The sequence below is a fragment of the Anomalospiza imberbis genome, chromosome 7 (genome assembly GCF_031753505.1).
Source record: "Anomalospiza imberbis isolate Cuckoo-Finch-1a 21T00152 chromosome 7, ASM3175350v1, whole genome shotgun sequence".
Classification (NCBI taxonomy): domain Eukaryota; kingdom Metazoa; phylum Chordata; class Aves; order Passeriformes; family Viduidae; genus Anomalospiza; species Anomalospiza imberbis.
Genome location: NC_089687.1, coordinates 12,377,586 through 12,393,803, shown reverse-complemented (window position 1 = coordinate 12,393,803; position 16,218 = coordinate 12,377,586). Strand labels below are relative to the sequence as shown.

Here is a 16,218-nt window from a genome sequence, read left to right as displayed (position 1 = left end):
AGCTGTAGACAATGGCCTGGTAAATACATTTATAGTAATATATCCCTGCAAATCGATTATTTCTGAAGCAGACTTGCAATTAGAAAAGGATCTAAGGAGTAAAACTTAACCCTGCAAATCTGCACAAAATCACATTGACTTTCCATAAGATTTAAAACCTGTTTGCTTACATTGCTTTAGAAAATATTAATAGGATTCCTGAATCACTTAGATGCTTTAGAAGATTTTACTTTTGCTGAGAAAGGCAATAAACAAGTCAGGATACTGCCAAGGAGTGGATACATGTGGGTCCCTGTTGCTTACACAGACCCAGTTGTGGCTGCAGACACAGCTGTGTGGGCCTGAGTATATTTGCCTCAACAGAGCTGGCAACAAGCTCAAAGGCTGAGCTCTGACAGAGGCAGCAGCAAGCATTGCTCTGAGGTGGCTCAGTTGTAATAGGTCTCTTAGGTTAGTCCTTCTAATGATGCAAACATAGTTTTCTAAGTTTATAATTTTTATTTATTGGAACTTTTCACTGGAAAAGGTAGGACAGATGAATTAGAAAAGTAATTTTCTCCTATTGGCCATTCAGGATTTTTAAGGTGTTACTTTTAAAATTATCTACAACAGTTTCCTTGTTTTTAGAATGACTGCATGATATCATATCCTGAGCCCTTCCCTTTTCTTGTAACTTTCTGAGTCACTAGGAAGAGTCCAGCTACAGTCATCATGTGGATTGGTCTGTAAAACTGTAGTGGAGCTCCTTCTGCCACCTCCTGCCTCCCTAATTCATACTCCTTAAGAAACTACTGCTCTAGGACGAACGATCCTTTAAGCACAGTGAGTATCAGCTGAGAAAGCAACCAATTTATCCAGCTTGTAAAGTTGCATCAGAGAGCAATCACTGCTCTGTGTATTTACATTTATGTGTAGTTTGGGACACAAAAGTAAAAGGAAAACTTGCTGTCAGTATTTGACACTGAAGCAGAGAAGGGAGTTCCCTGGCCCAGCTGGGGTGAGAAAAGGAACAGCAGCAACATGGGAGGCTCTCAGGGTGCAGAGATTGGATTAAAGGTGTGGACTAGGTGTAGAAAAGCTACATGTATCGCACCAGGCAACATACCTATTTGCTGTGGATGGACAGGCAGACAAGAAAAAAAACAGCTGCTAAAATGTATGTACAAGTAGCTGTGCCCAAGCACATGGTACTGTATTAATGCTGGATGACAAGCACCTCTTGTTTATTCTTTATCTGGTTTCATATAAGGAATGTAGTAGTACTAGCTAGTAATAAGCAAAATAAAAGGAGAATAAAAGAAGTAGTTGTCTTCAGTAATTGTCACTCATCCCTAATGCATGCAGGCCAAGTAAACATTCACAGTGAGTCATTGACTCTTTTTAGTATAACTATAACCTGTGGTGGTGTTACTGCTGCATTTTTCCATCTTGGTCTGTAGCTCTGAAATGCAGAGCTAAAGGCTCTGCTACCATTGGTGGAGGGCCTAAGGTTTTGTCTAAATGTCTCTGATGTGATAATTTAGTAGAAACTATATAAATAATACAATTTAAAAATATAAATAATTTATGATCATGATTTATTTTCATATTTAATAGATGTATGAGTAAGGTAATATGATCCATGTTTCACAGCGTAAAAAAATGTTATCATGAAAGTAAATAAATGACATGCATTTGTATCTACCAAATGAACTTGTAGAACTCCTTTATTAACCTAGAAAGTTGTTTTTAAAAGGATAGCACACCTGAATTTTTCTGTGTCTGTTGTCCTTGTAGAATACCAAGCACTAACTTCATTCCAAAGTTGTAAAGGACTTATGATCATGCTTTACATAAAGGCCTCACTCTAGGATTAGATGAAACCAACAGAAAGCAGCAGTGATACTTCTGTGAATGCTTAAGACAACAATAAGTGTCTTCAAAAAAGTCCTTGGTGATGTGAGCAACTACACAGGAAACACATAACCTCTGCGTATGTCATTGATGACATTACTTTGTGCTTTTCCTTTGCTCACTGTGGTTTTGATGAGCTCCTTCATAGGGTCACAGCACAGTGTTAGTAAAAAGCATTGCTGTTTGTTGTCTGCTAAACTGCACTGTGCGGTAAAAACTCCTCTTTGGTTAAAAAATTGCTGCTGTAGTTAGTTTTATGATAGAACAAACCTGACATTTTCTATAACATGGCTATGATAAGAGTAGCAAGAGGGTAAAGATGTGCTGTGTGCTGCTCAGCCTCATTAGCATGGAGATTACTGTATCAGAGATGACCATTAGAACACCTCCTCCAGGGTTCTGCCTTCTGCAGAGACCTGTACCACCTGCTTCTGATCCAGCTGCAGTCCAGAGAGATCAGCTATCAAATAGGCTTCACAGGTGATGTTTTTGCATGTCTTCCAATTAGTACTTTTACATGTCTACCAGTTAATAATTGTCTTGTACCTTGCAACATGAGGGGTTTGTAACTCTTTCATTTAATAGAATATCGCAGTGTTTGTTCACATTTCCATAGAAATGTTTGTTTCTTGAATTCACTGAGAACTTGGTTCCAACAAAGTTGTGTGGCCATGAGTTCAGTAAAAATTCTATTTTAGAAAAATATTATTTCCTTTATCTGGATTTAAGTCACTGCCATTCACTTCCATTAGATGTAAATTTGCTTATACATCATAGAAAAAACTCACCTTAGTATTTCAATTGTGTGATCTACTGAAGAATAATGATATATTTTTATTCCTACTTACAGTTTGGTCTGTCTAGCTTGTGGCAATGATTTTTTTCAGCTTACAAACTTATTTCAAAGGCTTCACTCACAGTTTTAGAATTCTAGAATATGTCATGTAGTCAGCCCACTAGGTTGGCCACTTGCCCTAGATGAAGCCATGCTGAATATCTCAAATCTCTTCCCTGTCCCACATGCCCTTTCCTGATTTCTTACACCTGGGTATTGAGAGCTCTTGCTCTATGGAAAATGTCTAGGTCTGCCAGCTCTATTTGGCCCCTTTTTCTCTGAGGTTGGTTTATTGGGGGCTCCTTTGGCTAACTTCTTGAAGAACTGGATTTTTTTTTTCTTTACTAGAATTCAGAGGCCTGACTTTACTTTTCGCCTAACCCATATCCCTGAGGACTGCAAACTCCACCAGTGTGTGATCATGGCAGCCCAGGCTGCTGCCAATATTGATCTCACCAATTAGCTCACTTGTGTTGCTGACCAGCAGGTCTGGTAGTTAATTATTTTGTTGTCATGCTTTAGAAATCCAAAGAAAAGAATGAATCAAATGAAAGAGATGTGTATTTTTCTTTACAGAAACTATCTCATTCTGCTCTTGTATCCTGTTTATATAGGTCTTCAAAAATAAATTTTCCAGCACATTGCATTCAAGAAATGTTAAGTGCATAGCAAATGTTTAATTAAGTAATCCCACACAGCACTTGTGAGGCAGGCTCCTTCATTTTACAGGTGAGACAGAGTGAGGCAGTAAATTAAGTGACTTGCTTAATATCACACAGTGAGTCAGTGCTAATGCTGAAAATAGACTTTGTCTTCTGTTTTTTTTCCCTGTATTTTAATCATCAAAGTAGACTTAACTCTGAAGTTGAATGAACTCCTTAGTCTATTAAAATAATTGTTCTAAATTTTATGTTGCAGTATTATGTTTTAATCACCTAAGCAATACTGAAATATTTACTAAAGTTTTCCTTGCTTAGGACCTTTTTGTCTTTCTTGTTCAGATATTGCTTCATATTATTAGCTCAATATGTTTTGTTTACAGTGATCCTGAACTTCAAAAATATAATCTAGCAGATCTCCACAAAAAAAAAAAAAAAAAAAAAAAAAAAAAGGACTGCACTTTATAAATGCCCTTATAACTCAGAGCAATCTCCTTCAGTCAATATAACTTTTTTCATACTCTTGTGAGTATAGGGCCGTTCCACTTAATAATACCCATAGCTTTAATTAATGGAGCATGCTGAAGTTATTGGCCCACAGAAAGCAAAAGATAGACTGCTGGTTATGCTGTCATGACTAAAGGAAAATGTATCCTGAAGCACAAAAGAGCAACAGCATGTTAAGAAATATTTGCTTAGAAGTGCAGTACTGAACTACATGCAGGGTCATCTCTGAATAAACTGGCAGAGAAAGAGGTGCCATCCTTGCAGACCTGTTTAAGTGAACAGTACCCTTGTTCAGGCTAATGAAATGCTCTAGCAGCTTTAGAGCTCTCCTGAGCACAGTCCACAGATTTGTTTATGCTGATAGGACTTACATAAATTTCTCCAATCCTTGCCATGTTACCTGCTTAATAGTGTTCTTCAGCATAGGAGAGAATAAATGGCCCAGCAAATATGTACATAGGCATAAGACTTGAAGAGGCTCAGGAAAAGAGGAGTAAGAAAATAATATTACTGTGGTTGCTCCCTATTAAACCTGAGTACAGACATAGCTGTCTATTACACAGCCTTATACAATACTTTGTATCATACAATATTTTTAGTGTGGGTGAGACAAGCAGCAAAGGCTGTGGTCAGCTCCAAGATTTTTGTAAAGACTTTTGCTACATGTAATGAATTTACATTTTACATTGTGATGTAGGCAGCCTTACAACTTAATTGAAATTTAACAACAAAATACCTTAAAAATTCTACTGCTTCATTGCTGAATGCAAATAAAGCTCCTAGGTGGCAGAATCAGTCAGTAAGTATTGGCATGCTATATTTATAGAAACAACTCTAAAGTAATTTAATGTGTTGTACTTGTAAAGAAGATTGTCACATCTTGCCTACTGAATTACAGGCTACACAGAATGTTTCAGGTAAGATGCCAAGGAGAGATGTTCCAAGAAGGACATTCTGCTTCTTCTTTGGGGTCAGTACTTCTAGTTTATCATGTAGTTTTCCTTTGGGGTTTATCTTCTTAAAATGTTAAATATGAGCATATTTTGCACATTGCCACTTGGGCTGTGTAATCAGTGATCAGCTGTCCAAGACCCATCAGAGTACCACTCCAACTTTGCTTTCTGTTTTTCATAGCGAGTAAGAGGTTTTTCTCAGAGACTTCAGCAAATATCCTGAAGCCAAGTGATGAGCAGTTTGCAAGACAGCGCTGTGTCTGTGTACCACTATCAGGGACAGAGATGCTGCCTTTCAAAGGGTTTTTGAAAAGCAGGCAGGAATTGTTTAGTACAAATGGGGCAAAGAAGACAGTTTTTATAGACTTTGAAACCAAACCCAAGAAAGCAATGCAAGTAACTGATTTTTTTTTTTTTTTGGTAGCTCTTCATTTATGTCTCCTTTTATCTGTAGTTCCTATTATTAACCTGTTAAGTGAAATGCTAATAGTGTTTGAGAAGTTGAAAATTTTAATCAAGCATTGGACAATATTTTTGAAAAACAGGGTTCAAAATAAGATGCTCAGGTGTTCTCTTCCTGATTGGGAATAGGGAAAAGAATATGTGTCTGACCAAAACTAGCCAAACCAGTAGAAATTAAATACATGAACATTTAGTTCATGGGTAGAGATTAATTTTCATTAACAATTCAGCTAATAAGTATGAAGAATGAGTCAGCTTGCAAAAAGCAGAAATTACTTGTGGATAATCTGAATGAGAATGGGAGATGCATAATACATTATCACATTTGAGAGGAGTTCTGACAAAATAGGGGCCTTGAATTTTGGATACAGAGAGTTATACTTGCTTCATCTATTATTGAATAGATACAAGCCAACTTCTATGATTAAGTAGATACTGTGTTTTTTTACATAATTAACATTATTTAAGATCCTACTTTCAGAGAAGACCCCACTGTGTCCTGCCTACCTTAAGTAATCAGATTATTGGTCACTGCTCTCTGGCAGGTCTATTGCAGCCTTGTTCTGTTGCTTCAGCACAGAAAGAAAATATTTTAAGCATGCTAGTTCTTCAAGTAGTGGGGATTATAGGCATGGTAACAGTACGTGTTTGTCAAAGGTATATGCTGCCAGACTTCATTCCCCGTGATGGCAAGAGGGAAACTGAGGTACAGCCACAGTGCTACTCTGAAGAGTTCATATAGTTAATGTGTTATTCTTTAGATTTGATTCACAGAATTGAGAAAGCATTTGTGGTAATATGGTGCTTATAAATAAGAGCCAGAAAATGAAAGGGAAAAGAAAGTAAAAAGAAATGCATAATGAGAGTTGGCCAGTTTATTTCCCAAGCTCTTTCACTGGCCAAAGCACAGTGAAAGGGGCAAAGCTAAGCAATACAAGTTAAAAAAAATCCAATATGAGTTCCCTTAAACTCTATTAATCATAAAATATGGCATTAGCAATGCAGACAAGGTAGATTTTTTTACTAACATTCCTTATTATATGTTAACATGGCACTATAAAGGCCCAAGAACCTTGGATCACACAACTTGCAAAATAGCCCTAGAATGTTTCTTGCTGGAACTAGGAACAGCAAGACAAGTACAAGCCAAACTCTAAATATGGGGAAGACCTTCTCTGTTCAATAAAACAGGTGGTTTCTGCTGAAACTAGTTTTGCTTGAGGACTAATTTGTAGTTCCAAGTGTCTTTCAGTGCTGACAACTGAAGATGGTAGCTCGGGGCCAGATTGTAATAATGTTCACTCCTTGATCTAATGGGCGGATGTGTTTAATTAACCTTTGTTTCTGCAGAAGCAGACATTCTGGCAAGCTGTAGGAATGCTAAAGAAGAGAAATCTAATCTGCAATGAACCTAGGCATATTCTATATATCTAGCAGATAAAGAATGTTAATGTAGATAAATACTGTTTCCTAGGAGATAGATATGTATAAGCAATTTCTGTAAAAGAAATTTAACATGGATCCCCCTGTAGGACTACCCCTCATTAATTTCACAAGATCCAGCTATGATCCCATGCCCTAGGGACACTTGTCTCTTGTGTCTGGCACAGTTCTTCAATAGGTGGTCAGAAAATCATGTATTTAAAGTGAAAATATTCTGCTTAGTATCTCTTGGATGGAGTTAAACCTGACAGCCTCATTGCTTGTTCCATGTCCTCCAGTGACTTTTCCAGATACCAGAGCTTGGACTGACCCTTCCCAGAGCTTCCTGTAAAGTGCAGGTCTTAAGGTTTATAGCTAATTCTTCAGGAGGCTTATGGCAAGTCTAATGCAAAGCAGATATCCTTTGCATGAAAATGCTGAAGGCACTGTTTTTGCTTGAAAAACTAAAGCACTGTAGATTACAATCATATAAGCACAGCAAACTCCCTGGCCACAATGTCCCTAATCTTACACTAAAAAATCACCATCTTTGTATGACTGTTTTGAAAGAATGCAAATCAGAGCTTATTGGTCTCTGACCTTCATCAGCTCTGTTGCCACAATAGCATCATTGTTTCCTATCTCCTCCCCTTAATAAGTGACACCCTCCATTCCTCTCACTTCCTTTCCATCCTAAATCTTTCCATCTGAGAGGATTTTTAAAGCTCTGCTTTGTCATCTGGTTTTGCTACTACTGTGATCTAAATGCCAAACTTCTTCAGTCCTTCGTGTTAGTCTCAGTCAGCCAAGTCTCTGTTTTCACTTAAAAGGCATCTTATGAGCTTGAATGTTGGAAATTCCTTCTACTCCTGTAGTCTAACAAACAAGGTATATTCCCAGCTGAAAGAAACATTTATGTTGCAGCATTATTCTTACTAAAACTGTGCTGCAGCAACGCAGTATCAATCGCAATCATAAACAGTACTTTTCCCACCTCAGCACTGTGACACAACACTTTTTCCTTTATAATACTGTGCAAAAATCTCCACATTGTCACAGTATATAAGGACTAGTGTTAAGGGTGCAGTTAAATTACTAATTTAGTAATCCCATGCTTTATCCACTGGATTTCTGTTCCAGAATGAAGTGTTGTGACAACAAATGAGGTAATCAAGGAAAAATGAAACTGGCTACAACTATCAGAATTATGAGTTCAATATAATTCTTCAGCCTGTTCATACTGGTCTCTGTTGGTTTCTAGTAAGGACTGATGACTCCAAAAGCCACAAACTGTGCATGAATTTCTTGGGTGATGACAATTTCCTTTGTAATGTTGCCCAGTGTCTGAGACTATCCTGATAGGGTTGTGTAGCCCTGCTGTGAGCAGTGTCCTATTGCAAAGAGAAGGTTTGCACAAAGACTCAGGATGGAATAAGAGTCTTTATGTCCAGATATAAACAGTGATCTCCAAAAGCTCTTAACACTGAGCACAGTCAGTGGATGCGGTCAGGCTGACACTGATGAATTTTGGAGATTCTTGACCAGCATGGTTAAAAATGCAGCCCTCTGGCCCAGTTTGGTCTGCAGGATCTTCTGTCTTGTCTGAAACACCTCTTCTATGGAAATTCCAACTAGCAAGCTGCTGCCTCCTCCCAAAGAGAAGGAAAGGAGTGAGAATTATTCTCAGGATGAGCTGCTGCCTCATCTCAAAGAGAAGGAAATGTCGGCAAGGATAGCACCCTAATACAGAGAAGTTGTTGCTGTGCTTTTGTATGAATGATTTTGAGTGCTTGGACATGTGAAAGAAGCATTCCTAGATAGCCTGCTGCCTTATCTCTTTGCTGAGCAGGTAAGAACAGCAGCACCTCTCCACCACTGCTGTTCTCATTTGCTACTTGTGGGGGGTGGGGTACTTGTCTTACTCATTGCACAGAGTAAGGAGCAAGGGACAGTAATTTTCCCCTGCAGCCTGTTGCTCCTCCCAGCCTTTCCCTCAAGCCTGATTCACTGCCCAAGTATGACAGTGTGAATGGTAGGAGGTATGAAATCATAGTCCTGAACTGCTATTAATTGTCATCTCAGAAAAGCTAAGGGGGTACCTATCCAGATTTTGATCAATGGCAGTTAATTATATTTTTCCTCTTTGGAAGTGGTATACACTTCTTTCTTTTGTTAACATGTCTGATAAGAGCAGGGGGTTTTTCTGAAGGTAATCTTGGATCAAAACAGCAGCTCCAGGCACTCTGTAAGAAGCCAAATACAAGGGAAGGGTGGAGCAAAGTTGCTATTTGATAATAGGAATAGTCTACAAGAAAGTTTCCTTATCTCTCTTCAGTGCTTGTTTTTCAGAAAATAACTGTGATGGAAAGGCAGCAACTATTCTTTTCTGAATGTAAAATCTTTTCTGATAAGATTTCTGGAAGAACTTGCATTCAAAGCTATCTCCATTAAAATCCTTCCTAAAATGCATTTCTTCCATAACGTGTTTCTGTGCTAATCCACTAGGCGTTGCTATTTACATCTTTAAAAGAAACACAGTATTTAATCTGGACCAATTGTAGAGTAAGAATGACTAAGTGCATGCATGTCCCATAGGAAAGCATAGTTCTGGAAACAATCTATTGCCTCCTGGCAGTAGATCTTTATATTGTGGTTTTATTACTTATTGTTGATTATAATCTCCACAAGGAAGGGGCATTTGTCTTTATGCCTCATTTATGCCTTTAAAGGCATCATTTATGTCTGTAACTTTCTGTTATCTCAGAATCACAGAATATTCTGAGTTGGAAGGGACCCATAAGGATCACTGAGTCCAACTTTTAAGTGAATGGCCCATATGGAGATCAAATCCATGATCTTCTTGTTATTAGTACCATACTCTAACCAGCTGAGCTAATAGTGAAGATCAAGAAGGAAACAAGAAGTAATTTTACAATACAAATTAGCTCCATCCTGAATAGTTGTCAAATTCTACTCTGCCATCTCAGTGTATATCCAGATTTGGTGCTAAAGTCACTGGAAAGGAATGTGGTCGTAGCTCTTGAAATAGAGAGGACAGAAGGGGAGAGGAGGCCAGTAATACTGCAGCTAATAGATATGTAGACATTAAATAAAGCTTAGTCAGCAGGACAAGCTAAGTCTATGCTGCCTTGTATTATAGTCTGCTAATATAGATCAGAAGTGCACATCTGCTATGTAACAGTGTAAAAAGGTTCCCAAACCAGACACCATTCTAGTGAGGTCACAACTTCATGAAGTTACATTTGGTCACATATTTAGGCTAGTATTTATTTGGGGTTGCATTAAACATTTGCTCTAGCAGAACAGTAGCATTTTTTTCAGTGAAAACTTTGGGAAACTTCTGTGATTTACTCTGTGAAAAATTGCATGGAGAGACTATTTCCTCTGAGTCATCACTGGGAAAAATCCATTATTACAGATGTGAAACGTAATTGTGACAGCTAGAATTGAAAGAAAATAACTACAACTGTAGGTATTTTGACCATACTCAAATTTTTGTAGATATATTGAACATACCCAAATCTGTTAATACAGCATATTCCAAACCCAAAGGCGTCAAAACTATTGTTTTCAAAAATTGTAATTAATCTATATGTCCAAAATTTTACATTTCTATAATAAGTATCATAACAAAGTTTATCATAAGAAAGATTGGTCCTTCACGACCAAAGTACTCATTACTAGATAAAACATGATGGTTAGTTTTACAACAGAGGAGAAGAAAGAAATAAGATTACTGTATCCACCAGAAATGTCTGGATCCTCTATCTTTTAGCAGCATGTGGATATCTGCTCTGTATTCTGGAAAGGAAGCCCTGACAGAAGAGGCATAGGATGTTGTGGAGGTAGCAAGCTTGGAGTCAGGAAGGAAGGCAATACTTCCTGACGCTTATTAGCAATCTCAGAGGAAGGACAGCATCCTGCCTAGTCATGCTAAATCAGCTAAAGAGGCCCTACTAACACAGCAAATCCTTTACCTATCCTTGCTGAAGCAGAAGGATATTCAGATTTGGTTAGGAAAAAGAAGCCATGATTTTGGATGTGGCTGTGCAAAGTACCCATTAATCTTTATTCTCCTACACTGTGACTTTCTAATTTGCTCAAGGGAGCTATGAAATTGAGAACCCGAGGGCTTACCTGTCTTTGTTTTGTCTCCCTTTATCAAGCTTTAACAAGCACACTTGGTCAGTTTTCCCCTTTTTGTGCTATGCCTTGGCTTAAATATTTCTGCCATGTCCCATTCAAATTCTCATCAGAGAACTTTCATTCTTTCAGCAGCACAGCTACTGCAGGCCATTTGATAATTTGTGAAATTCAAATACATTTAGTGTGACTAAGTAGCAGAGTTTGAATAACAATGGTTTGTCTTTATACACAGAACTTCCATATCCCCTAAGCCGAGTCCTTAGAGTTCAGCCTCTTGTGCCTTAATAGTCCTTCACTTCTTGTCTAGCAATTGCCAGTTCTCCAGCAGTTTTTGTAATATTAATGTTTCAAGAACCCACCACAGTCAATCACACAGTTTATTGTTTTAACTGTTTAGAAATGGATTTGGTTGCCTTTTTAGACAATTGGCCATATATGGCAGCTTAAATGGCAGATTTAAATCTGTCAACCTCATGAGGTGATTCCACATGAAGTCATTATTAGCAACATAAATTTTATTAGCAACAAAAATACTTGTGAAACATTTTTTAAATAATATAAATTTAAATTGGTATATGCTCAACCATTGTAAATAACAAGTTTTACAGACTAGAATACATTTAAAAAAGAAAACACAAAAAAACCAAAACAAAAACCTTAGGAAAACACACAAAGAGGAAAGGTGATATTAGCTGAATGCATCTAAAATCTCAGACTATGTTTCATTACTATTACTCTTAATATTTATCAAGGGCTTTCAAGCCAGTTCTGATATTTTGTCCTTTTGAGTTTGACTGTTACATTCTCAACTATCATGTTACCTAAACTGTCCCTCTTAAAAGTTTCTTTGTCCACTTTATTTCTGGTTGGATTTGAATCAGCAAAGCAGAACATTTCCTGTCCTTGGTGGGATGAACCCACACTGGATATGAGGAGACTGTGTCAGCACTAACAGGATGCAGACCAGGAAACACTGCATTTTATTAACAGGAACTAGAACAAGAGTGGCAAAGTTTTGGCAGAATTAAAATGAAATGGTTGCACATGGAACAGAGTAAGAGCTGAAACTAAAACATTTTTTTTTATATAACTAAAACAAGGCTGCCAGCAGACTGGTTTGGTAGATTTGGAAGACATCAGAAGCATATGAGAAAAATGTTCACTCAAAACTTAGGGTTTGAATGAGAGCTCTGGCTGCCCAAATAACTGGAGCTGTGTCTCTGGCAGGCTGGAAAAGTCTACTTTAGTGAGTTGAGAATACAAATGAGTTATGTCCTGCAGCAACAAGCCATTGACACTCTCCTGAAAAATGAATAGTCAAAAGTTTGGAATTAACAAAAATGGAGTTAGAATTAATATTAGTCAATAAGAATAAAAACAGACTCAAAATCTCCTGCTGGAACACAAAGCATGCTTCTCAGAGAACTAAAAGTGCACATGGACCAAAATACAAATGGAAATAGCTCTGTGATGTGGATGTAAAATAAGATCAGGAGTAGCCACAAGTGTGGTGTCTTCTAATGTATCATAGCTCTGTCTGCTGCTCAGCACTTTCTAATCTGGACTAGCATGTTTTCACACCTCTTCTAGCAGCAACTTTAGAGTCTCTCCATAAGCCAAACCTGTGACACATTTTTGAAATTTGCTAGATGGAGAAGGAATGTACATCTTAAAAAGATGACAGATGTTTTATTGGTCAGCTTTAAAGGCTGGTCTTCCTGTTAATTATGGCTATATACTGGAAGAAGTCTCTAAAGAGATAGGTGAGCGTGGTCCTCCATTAGCTGACTAGAAAAGCACAAAAAGTATTTTTTCTTCTGTAGCCCAAATAAACTTATATTTAGCTTGAGGGAGATGGAAACAATATTTTTAGAGAAATACGTTTTACAGACTTTTTCATTGTTGATTTGTGACCTTGAGAGCTGTAAAATCAGGCAGTATCCTCCTTTATGACAGCTGCTTTTATAACAACTGACATGGTAGGAGAGCAGCCCTTTTATTAAAAGGGCTTTTATTTTAGAAGAGAGAAGGTGAAAGTTTCTGCTGAAATTGATGCTGTAAATGCGGCAACCAAGGACAAATCATGGCAATCACACCTTGATTTTACACTTATGGCTTTTGGGAACTGACAGGAAAGATTATTTTTGATTTATAGCCATTTCTGAGAAGCAGACACGATAATTATCAGGTACTTCACCTGTGTCATGCAACAGCTATGTCAAAAGCCAACAGTTGAACTACATGTTGTAATGATCTTGTGTGTGGAGTCACCTCATGAGGACAGCTTTAAACCAAGCTGGAAAATTCTGGAGATGAGACAGAGTGTTTCCCACACTGTCATCAAGCCGTTGAATAAATCTCATTTGCTTTTTAACTGGAACAGACTCCTGGATGTGAGGTCTCATAAGACCCTCTGGAGTCATATTACAATGATTCCTAACTTTTGATGCTGATAATCAGTTCTTCTAACACAGGTAAAAGTTCTAAGTGAATCTTTTACTTCTATTTGCAAAATAGTTCTTCATCAGAAGTTTTGATTTTTTTCCATGCTGAAATCTTTACCTGCTTCTACTTTTTAATTGCTGTGTTTGCATGACAAGAACTAAGAAATGAAACTTACATAAGATACATAGAACCTTAATGGCAGAAAAGCTAGCTATGGCTTAGTGAAACTGAAAACTAAATCACAGCTCTCTCTGGGCAAGAAATTATAAGAATTGTAAAGATGAGCTCAATTTAATAAAGTATTAAAGATGACTCCTGAAGTTTGAGGAAATTTTAACTGCAAGCAGAATAGTGCTGCAACTCTTTCTTCTGTGATTCAGACTGTATTTAGAAATGCTAGCTCAGACCTATCTCCATTGATATACAACAAAGCAAGAAAGCGCAAATCAGCTAAGTGGAAAAGGAATTGAGTTTTACCATCTTTTCCTGAATTGAAAGATTCCCAAGTTATCCCAAGAAAACCCTTGGAGAGGTATAAGAAAAGCCACAAGGAAACTGCTTCTGAGCTATGAAGTCAAAGAAGCCCAGCTGATCCAAACAAAGGATTCTTTACATGCTAAAGAGAGGGTTTCAGCAGGTGGTCACATTGCTTAGGCTCTGTGAAAGGAAACTGAAAAGGCAGAATTACATCAAGCTGAATCTAGCATGGACGTGACATGACTGTTGCATTTTGCATCTGACATGATGGATATCTGCAGCCACAATGGGCATTTTTGCTTTTCAAAGAGCATGAAGGACTGCTTTTTTTTTTTTTTTGGAAAGAACTGAGGGAAGATTCCACATTAATTTTAATGCATTGTGCACTGCTTCCAGAGAATGGGAAAATAAGAGTATGGGTCACCTCTCCACATTATGTGACTGTTTCTCTAGTGATTAAATCTCCATCAATTGATATTTAGCATTTTGCAGGTATTTTCACAGACAGGAATTAGTGGCAAAGCAGGCCTTGTACATCTTATGACCTGGTTGTCATTCCATTTAAAATGTTAGTGAACTATTGCATAGAAAATGGGAAGCCTGAAAAATGGCAAGAGTTATAAAGGGAATAATTGTAATTATGTGAGCCAGATCAAACCAATTCATTTTCTGCTACTGAAAATCTGATCAGGAAAAATAGACTAAAGGTCTGTTGTTGCCCTTCAAGAAATCCATCTTTAAGATGGAATTCATGCCTGAGTGCAGCGAGTCAATTTTGAAAAGTCAGAGTTTGATTTATTGTTCTCTGAAAGGTTGTGTAAAGCTTCTTACTAAAGATCTCAAAGTTACACAAAAGTGTTTTGTATGATTAAAGGCAATCATAGTTCTCAAGGACTTTTAGAAGATGCAGATATAGGTTTATTTTTTACTGTAAATTTTAGGTTTTCATTTTGAATAGATGGAACTTTTTGCATTAATTTGTTCAGCATTTGCATTACAGACACACTGATTCAGCAGTAGTACAGGTGCAGATTTGCAGTAAATGATATACACAGATTCTGCTCTCATCTATTAAAATGTCAAAACAAGAAAACAAGATTTGAGAAAGCCAAGATATGACACAATTCAATAAACTGTAGTTTATAAAAAAATGTCTGAAGAAGCCATTCTTTGGCCATTCTGCTCTAGGCAAATCTGTAACACCAATTGCAAGGTCTTAAAACATGGTCCTGCAATGGAAGGGAAAAGCCAGACTAAATTAAAGCAAATATGCACTGTTTCCCAGTAAACAGCTCCTTTTAGGCTGCAAATATGAGATGAATTTGGGATTTCAGTTACTTATTTTGAGGAGATTTGCCTAGGTAGAAGAGTGGGTGGATTTTCTTGTGACTACATAATGCAGTTCTCTTGTGCTACAAATCCAGTGTAGCTTCAATGAATTTTGGGCACAAACAGTATTTCTGACCCTCAAAAACTATTTCAGTTGTGCAAAATCACAACAGCTTCAAGTTTTAAATTAGAAATGCATATATACCCACTTAGATATGCATCTCTCTCTCCCCTCACAGGTTCCTTCCTCCTTATATTTCCCCTTTGCTTGCTCACATTATCCACAGTATCAGAAGTCTCAACTCAGACATCCTAGCTCTTGGAAATTTTTTTAGCCTTCATTTTACTGCAGTGCTCCTGTTTTATTTTTTTATAATATTCCAGAAATAAATTATAATGAAATAATAAAACTTGAGAATTGAAGAGAAGCTTATGCTGTGGTTGTGAACTGAGAGAGTAGTGTACTTATTTTTTTGGCCAAGGTACATTACTTTTGTAGGCTGAGGACCCCACAAGCCAGCACAGCTCCTCCCAAGCTTTTCCAAAGGAATAGGAGATTTACTGTATGTTGCATCAGAAGAAAGAATGGAGTAGTGTTGTTTTTTTTTTTAATTGACAATGTATTTAATAATGAGTTAGCAGATGAAATATTATTAAACTTATTAATATATTGAATCACACTTTGTTACTAATGACGTAATTAACTTCTAGCAAATAGTCTTTTCTAAAAAGTTAATCTCTGACTCTTTTGACAGATCCTAAGTGTATGTTACTGGTCATTGAAAAGATAAAAAACAATTCAAAAGCCCAAATCTTACAGGATACAATGCATGCTTATTTGGAAATTACTTTTCTTAATCCTGTAATGTAAAGTATATTGTACTCTTATCAATTTAACATTGAAAAAAAGGAGAGGCTCTTTGTAGACTGTATTAGTAGACTTTGTAGACTTATCAACCACAAGTAATGTGTCTTTTCTAGAAAAGAATGCTGTATAAACTAACACATGAACACTCAGCTCAGCAGTGAACATTTCTCAAATGCAGCAATATTATCATATGATTGTATA

At 37.2% G+C, this 16,218-nt stretch overlaps 2 protein-coding genes across 3 annotated transcripts in view; one reads left to right on the top strand and one right to left on the bottom strand.

Moving 5' to 3' along the window:
* LOC137476948 (leucine-zipper-like transcriptional regulator 1) overlaps window positions 1-16,218 on the bottom strand; it is a 50,447-nt gene that overhangs the window by 28,815 nt on the left and 5,414 nt on the right. The window lies entirely within an intron of this gene.
* The window catches only part of RALB (RAS like proto-oncogene B), a 48,046-nt gene continuing 32,231 nt past the window's right edge, over window positions 404-16,218 (top strand). The window contains exons 1-2 of the mRNA XM_068195452.1: window positions 404-526; window positions 690-822. The gene's annotated coding sequence lies outside the window, so the exon portion shown is untranslated. The remainder of the gene's footprint in view (window positions 527-689; window positions 823-16,218) is intronic.